This window comes from Pundamilia nyererei, unplaced genomic scaffold (genome assembly GCF_000239375.1).
Source record: "Pundamilia nyererei isolate P.nyererei 1_Seehausen unplaced genomic scaffold, PunNye1.0 scaffold00098, whole genome shotgun sequence".
NCBI lineage: Eukaryota > Metazoa > Chordata > Actinopteri > Cichliformes > Cichlidae > Pundamilia > Pundamilia nyererei.
In genome coordinates, this window is record NW_005187499.1 from 2,268,050 (window position 1) to 2,275,042 (window position 6,993).

The following is a 6,993-nucleotide window of genomic DNA, read 5'->3' on the forward strand; positions in this document are numbered from 1 at the left end:
TGTGTGTGTGTGTGTGTGTGTGTGTGTGTGTGTGTGTGTGTGTGTGTGTGTGTGTGTGTGTGTGTGTGTGTGTGTGTGTGCTCGCATTAAAAATGTTTTTCATACTTATGGAACAGACAAATGGTGAAATAATACTGCAACTTCTCCATGGTGCTTTCTGTGTGGATTCACCAACAATGTTCCTGAAGCAGACTGCCTGTGGTCATTCTAGCATTGCAGCGCATCGGTTATCTTGCCAGCGGGCCTTACTTAAATTACACATATTGACATTTTGGAACAAACAGTAGTCTTTATTTACATGGCACCTCCGCAAAGTGCTTTTTTCTGAAAACAATCTACAGCAACATAACATTTTAAAAAGAACACAGTAAAGAAATCCAACTATATATTGCAACAATGTATGCAAAAAAAATTTAAATAAGAAGGGACTAATTTTAGATAAAATTGTGAAAACTGGATAATCAATAAAGCAGTTAAAAGCAACCCAGAAATAACAAATGAATGCAGAATGCATCAAAGCAAAACAAAACGGCAAAGTAGCAGATAAGTACGCCTGCTTTTCACTAGAGTTTTTTTAAGACAGACCCAAGTCTCTGATTTGTCCTGATTGTCTGTAAATGAGTTGTTCTAAATGCACCCAAGCACCATCATCTTTGATCATGGGTCACCATGAGAGAAAACAAAGTTTTGAGTCTTTAAAGCCAAATATATATCGTTTTTGACTATTCTTACGGTGGCCCTGAAAGATCAAACACACTGCAACCAGCTTGGGAAGTGATGAGGTAAGAGTGCACGGTTAATATTAAATCAAAACATACATTATCTGCATCTTTTTCTCCCTCCCAGTACAGAAGAATCTTCTGCTTCTTTTAAGCGTGAATCAATGCGGTCTTTCCCGTGTTTTGCCTTCAGTCACTTCCACGGCTATTCCCTCACGCTGCTGTTTCCCCCAAAAACACTCCTGCTGTGAGAGTTGTTCCAGCTTTTTTTCCTGTTTGCTGGTGTTTTCTTAAGTCGCAGTGTGTTTGACCTCTCAGGGCCACCCTATACAGTGGGGCAAAAAAGTATTTAGTCAGCCACCGATTGTGCAAGTTTCCCCACTTAAAATGATGACAGAGGTCAGTAATTTGCACCAGAGGTACACTTCAACTGTGAGAGACAGAATGTGAAAAAAAAATCCATGAATCCACATGGTAGGATTTGTAAAGAATTTATTCGTAAATCAGGGTGGAAAATAAGTATTTGGTCAATAACAAAAATACAACTCAATACTTTGTAACATAACCTTTGTTGGCAATAACAGAGGTCAAACGTTTACTATAGGTCTTTACCAGGTTTGCACACACAGTAGCTGGTATTTTGGCCCATTCCTCCATGCAGATCTTCTCGAGAGCAGTGATGTTTTGGGGCTGTCGCCGAGCAACACGGACTTTCAACTCCCGCCACAGATTTTCTATGGGGTTGAGGTCTGGAGACTGGCTAGGCCACTCCAGGACTTTCAAATGCTTCTTACGGAGCCACTCCTTTGTTGCCCGGGCGCTGTGTTTTGGATCATTGTCATGTTGGAAGACCCAGCCTCGTTTCATCTTCAAAGTTCTCACTGATGGAAGGAGGTTTTGGCTCAAAATCTCACGATACATGGCCCCATTCATTCTGTCCTTAACACGGATCAGTCCTCCTGTCCCCTTGGCAGAAAAACAGCCCCATAGCATGATGTTTCCACCCCATGCTTCACAGTAGGTATGGTGTTCTTGGGATGCAACTCAGTATTCTTCTTCCTCCAAACACGACGAGTTGAGTTTATACCAAAAAGTTCTACTTTGGTTTCATCTGACCACATGACATTCTCCCAATCCTCTGCTGTATCATCCATGTGCTCTCTGGCAAACTTCAGACGGGCCTGGACATGCACTGGCTTCAGCAGCGGAACACGTCTGGCACTGCAGGATTTGATTCCCTGCCGTTGTAGTGTGTTACTGATGGTGACCTTTGTTACTTTGGTCCCAGCTCTCTGCAGGTCATTCACCAGGTCCCCCCGTGTGGTTCTGGGATCTTTGCTCACCGTTCTCATGATCATTTTGACCCCACGGGATGAGATCTTGCGTGGAGCCCCAGATCGAGGGAGATTATCAGTGGTCTTGTATGTCTTCCATTTTCTGATGATTGCTCCCACAGTTGATTTTTCACACCAAGCTGCTTGCCTATTGTAGATTCACTCTTCCCAGTCTGGTGCAGGTCTACAATACTTTTCCTGGTGTCCTTCGAAAGCTCTTTGGTCTTGGCCATGGCGGAGTTTGGAGTCTGACTGTTTGAGGCTGTGGACAGGTGTCTTTTATACAGATGATGAGTTCAAACAGGTGCCATTCATACAGGTAACGAGTGGGGGACAGAAAAGCTTCTTACGGAAGACGTTACAGGTCTGTGAGAGCCAGAGATTTCCCATATTTGAGGTGACCAAATACTTATTTTCCACCCTAATTTACGAATAAATTCTTTACAAATCCTACCATGTGAATTCATGGATTTTTTTTTTCACATTCTGTCTCTCACAGTTGAAGTGTACCTCCAGTGTCATCATTTTAAGTGGGGGAACTTGCACAATCGGTGGCTGACTAAATACTTTTTTGCCCCACTGTATTCTTTGTCCGTTACACCAGAAGATTAAAACACTAAACAAAGTAAATGCTAACGATCAAAGCATTCATTCCGAATAGGTCTGATGCTCGGAAACCCAAAGGATCCGTCGCCATTGTTTGCGGATGCTTAGGAGCGACTTGAGGAACATGACAAAGAGTCCAAAGTGGAGCAAGATAACACAGAACACCCCCAGATGGCTGTGTTTGCAGCACAAGGGGGCCCTACCCAGTATTTAGACAGAGGTTTTGCTGTTGTAACAGATTTATGTCTATTGATGCTGTTTTCCACCACAGCTGTTTGCTAATTGATCTAAATAACTGAAAGCCCATCATGCTTTAGGGCTGGTCTGGCTGTCCTCGCACAGTGTTTTTTTGTATTCATTTTTCCTCGGAAGTAAACCTGCATGCAAATAGATGCCTTTGTTGAGTTCACTAATGTAATGTTGGCGCTTGTGAGTTCAACCAAGAGTAAAAAAATAAAGTCTTATGTAATTTGTATGTACTGTACCAGGTGCCATTGCTCTCTAACACAAGAACAAAGATAAAGCAAGCAGGGGGTTAATTTTAGCTGAACTCCTGAAGATGAGAATTACAGCTGCTGTTTTCTTCCTCCTTAGTCCTCTTTTGCTTTTTAATATGAATGAGTTAGCTAGTGTGTTTTCATAGAGGGAGGAGAGGAGCTATGTAGTACCAGAGACCAATGTGCAGATCATAATCATGCCACATAATAAATAACTTTATATGATAAATGTTTTATGAAGCTTAAGCACAAAAATCTACACATTGAAAAATCTGGTTAATTTGTTAACTTATTTAGTCCCTAATTGGAATTGATGAAGAAGGCTTTCTCTCAGTGTTCTTCATTCAGGATAAAGAACACCTGATTAGCATCACACATTGTGAGAAATCAGATGCTGAGCTGGAAGGCGGTGAATCTGCCCAGTTTCTTCATAGGAATCTTTTATGCTTTTCTCGGCATTATCTAGTTCTCTTTGTTGCGGCAAGTAATGAAGAGAACTGCAGTATGAAGTATGTGTCTGCACTGCAATATGTGAAGGTGTTGCTGAGTGTAATGCATTACATCAAGAAATGAAGATTGAAGACATGCCTTTGTTCACAATAAACTCTGCCCCAGTCGTGCGCACCTGCAGGAGCTCCGCCACACTGCTCATCAGATGGCATTAACTCCTCATTACGAGCACTTAACCCAGTTTTGCTTATAACTGCGTGTCTACACTTGCTCCTCCTGTACTTTCGAGCCATCACTGCTCAGTGTCTTGCAGAAAACAGTTTCATCTGTCTCCTCAATGTCAACTCAGTTCAGCTCTGTTCACTTTATTAATCCCCATGGAGGAAATGGATTCGAGGGCAAACAAAGTTCTTCAAACAGCAATGAGCCAACAGGCATTAAAAAATAGAGTGAGGGAGAGACGAGGGTGTGTAAGATGACTGATGAAGTATGGTAGTATGTAGCACAGGACTGCCAAAACTACAACCCAGGGGCCAAGCTGTTTTTGTCCTTGAGAAAGATGCCTGACTGGTGAAATAATAGACAGAGAGATCTCAGCCCGTTCCCATTCTCAAGGTGTCAAATACTGCTGTTATTCCAGAGCTGTTGGCATTCCCAAAATTACGCATAAGATGTGTTTTGTGTTTGTGCGTGAAACGAGTCTAGACAGTACTAAGTTTGATCTGTCACTTGATTGTAACACTTCTGGGAGACCCCTTGAAATAAAAGCCCTTTAAGCGTCATTTTTCAACTTGCAGAATTATTGTAGCACTCTGTCCTTTAATTACAGGGTGGTTTGGATGTTTTTTTTGTTTTTTTCCTAAACCTTACCAAAACATTATAGTGTCTAAACGTAACCAAGTACTTCAGTGCATTCAGTCATGTGAAAAGGAAAGTTTTCACAGGACTTTCTGAACCCCATGATTCAATACCCTGCAGGACCATGTTTAGCAGTCATTTTCTGCATGACTTTCTCAGTCTCTCACATTATTGCTGAGTAATTGCGTCCCATTCTTCTGTACGAGATCGTTTCAGTTCCTTACGATTTATGAACATCTGTTTATGCACAGCTCTCTTAAGGTCCCAGCAGTTCAATCAAGTTGAGGTCCAGGCTTTTTACACACTGAGATTCTTTTGTCCTGATGCATGATCCCATCACAAGTTGTAGAATGTGGATCCAAACACTCAGACTCAGAATGCAGGAAGGAATTAACAAAAAGAGAACCATTTATTAAGGCTGTTGGCAGATAATCCACAAAAAAGGGATGAAACAAAAAGTCCAAAAAGGAACTGAAGACTATAAAGTATTGGAAACATAAAGACAGCTGAACTAAATCACAGAGCAAAAGCAAAGCACAGCTATCAAAATAAAGCAGGAAGTGAGATAACTAAACAGGGAAAACACACACGTGAATGAGGTCGACACAAGAGGATGGGAACCCTGATGAAGGAAATAGACTCTAAAGCATCTATGAATTAGACTAAATACACTGAAAATACATGAATCAAACCATGAGTCGAATAGATTATTTAAATAAACAAAACCTGAAAGCCCAAAAACCACAAATACCATGTCAAATGACCCAGAACCTTGACAGACCCAGTTTAGCTGTCAGAGTTGGCTTACATTTGACTCTGGAGTACTTTGGTATACAGAGTAGTTCATAGTTGCCTCAGTGACTGGTACGTGCCCAGGTCCTGCAGCTGCAAATCAATCCCAAATCATCACCCCTCCACCACCGTGTTTGATAGTTGGGATGAGGTATTTGTGCTGATATTCTGTGTTTGTGTGTTTGTTTTTAGACAAGTGTGGCGCTTTGCATTATGACCAAACATCTCATCTTTGGTCTTGTCTCAATGGGTCCTTGAAAGTAGAGTAATACATACTAATACGTATGTTTACTTCAATTCCACAACTGTTCTGTTTTGTTGCTAACAATAAAACTCTCCGGCATGATGGCGCCTGTGTTTGGCTTTGCCGCTGTCGGGTGTAGCTGTTTTCGCTCTATTGTTGTGTTTTTTCTCTCTACTCTGCTGTCTTTTAACTGTTTTAATGATGTTCTGGCTGCCTTGGTCTACGACCGTCTGACGCTATTATCCATCCGTTCGTCAATGACGGCCAAAGATGTTTTTTCCTCTTCCTTTTGTGGGACTTTCCATTCTCCACTCTTTTTCCCGCATTCCTCTGGTACCTTCCACCCTCTGCCTGTGACTGAATCTTCGGCCAACGCCGATCTGATCTCGGGAATTTACGCCCTTTAGCTCGAGAAACTCGAGCTTCTACCAACAACAATGTTTTCACCCCACTGTCTATGGCGCTCTTTAATGCCCGATCTTTGGCGAATAAATCGTTTGTGCTTAACGATTTCATTGTTTCTAAAAATCTGGACTTCCTTCTTTTGACTGAGACCTGGCAACGGGGTTCGGATTATTCGTCTACTATTGAAATGTGCCCAAACGGCTTCTCTGTCATTAGCCAGCCTCGAGGATCTGGTCGTGGAGGAGGCCTCGCGGTGGCATTTCGGAGCCGTTTAGACTGCCGTGCAGTGAAAGTTGGACACTTTCTGTCTTTTGAGCTGCAGCTCATCAAAATCGGAAAGAAGGATCCTTTTCACTGTGCACTGGTTTATCGCTCTCCTGGCCCAAACAGCTCGTTCTTAGCTGAGTTTAGTGATTTTCTGTCCTCTACTATGAGGTTGTCTAAATTGCTTCTTGTGGGAGATTTTAATATACATGTCGATGATGAGTCCGACCCCTTTGCTAGGGGTTTTACCAGCATTATGGACTCTTTTCATTTTATCCAACATGTATCTGGCCCCACACACAACAAAGGCCATACATTGGACCTTGTCTTTTCTTTGGGTCTGAATATTGATTTTATTTGTTCTAAGGACATTTTTATTTCTGACCATTATTGTGTCTTTTTTTATATGTCTTTTTGCGAGCCTATGTCTCCTGTTCATCGGACAGTCATTTCCCGTACTATAAACCCCTCCACAGCACAGAAGTTCTCTGATGCTTTTAAATTAACATTATCCCCACAAAACGATGTTGATTTTTCTATAGATCTATTCAATTATCATTGTCTTTCGATCTTAGATGAAATCTGTCCGATTAAAATGAGACCTGTGCTTGTTTCTAAGTCTGTACCCTGGTTAAATGACAACATTCGTCTTATAAAACGAAATTGTCGTAAAGCCGAGCGGTTATGGAGGAAAACGCACTTAAATGTTCATCTCCTCTATTTAAAGGATCTTTTAGCCTCCTTTAACAGTGCTATTAGAGTTGCGAGGGCTGCTTACTTTTCTCAGTTGGTTACAAAGAGCAGAGGTAATCCTAAAGTTTTAT

General features: G+C 41.7%; 1 protein-coding gene across 10 annotated transcripts in view; it reads left to right on the forward strand.

Moving 5' to 3' along the window:
* The window catches only part of ctnnd2b (catenin (cadherin-associated protein), delta 2b), a 231,489-nt gene that overhangs the window by 166,012 nt on the left and 58,484 nt on the right, over positions 1-6,993 (forward strand). The gene's annotated exons all lie outside the window — the stretch shown is intronic.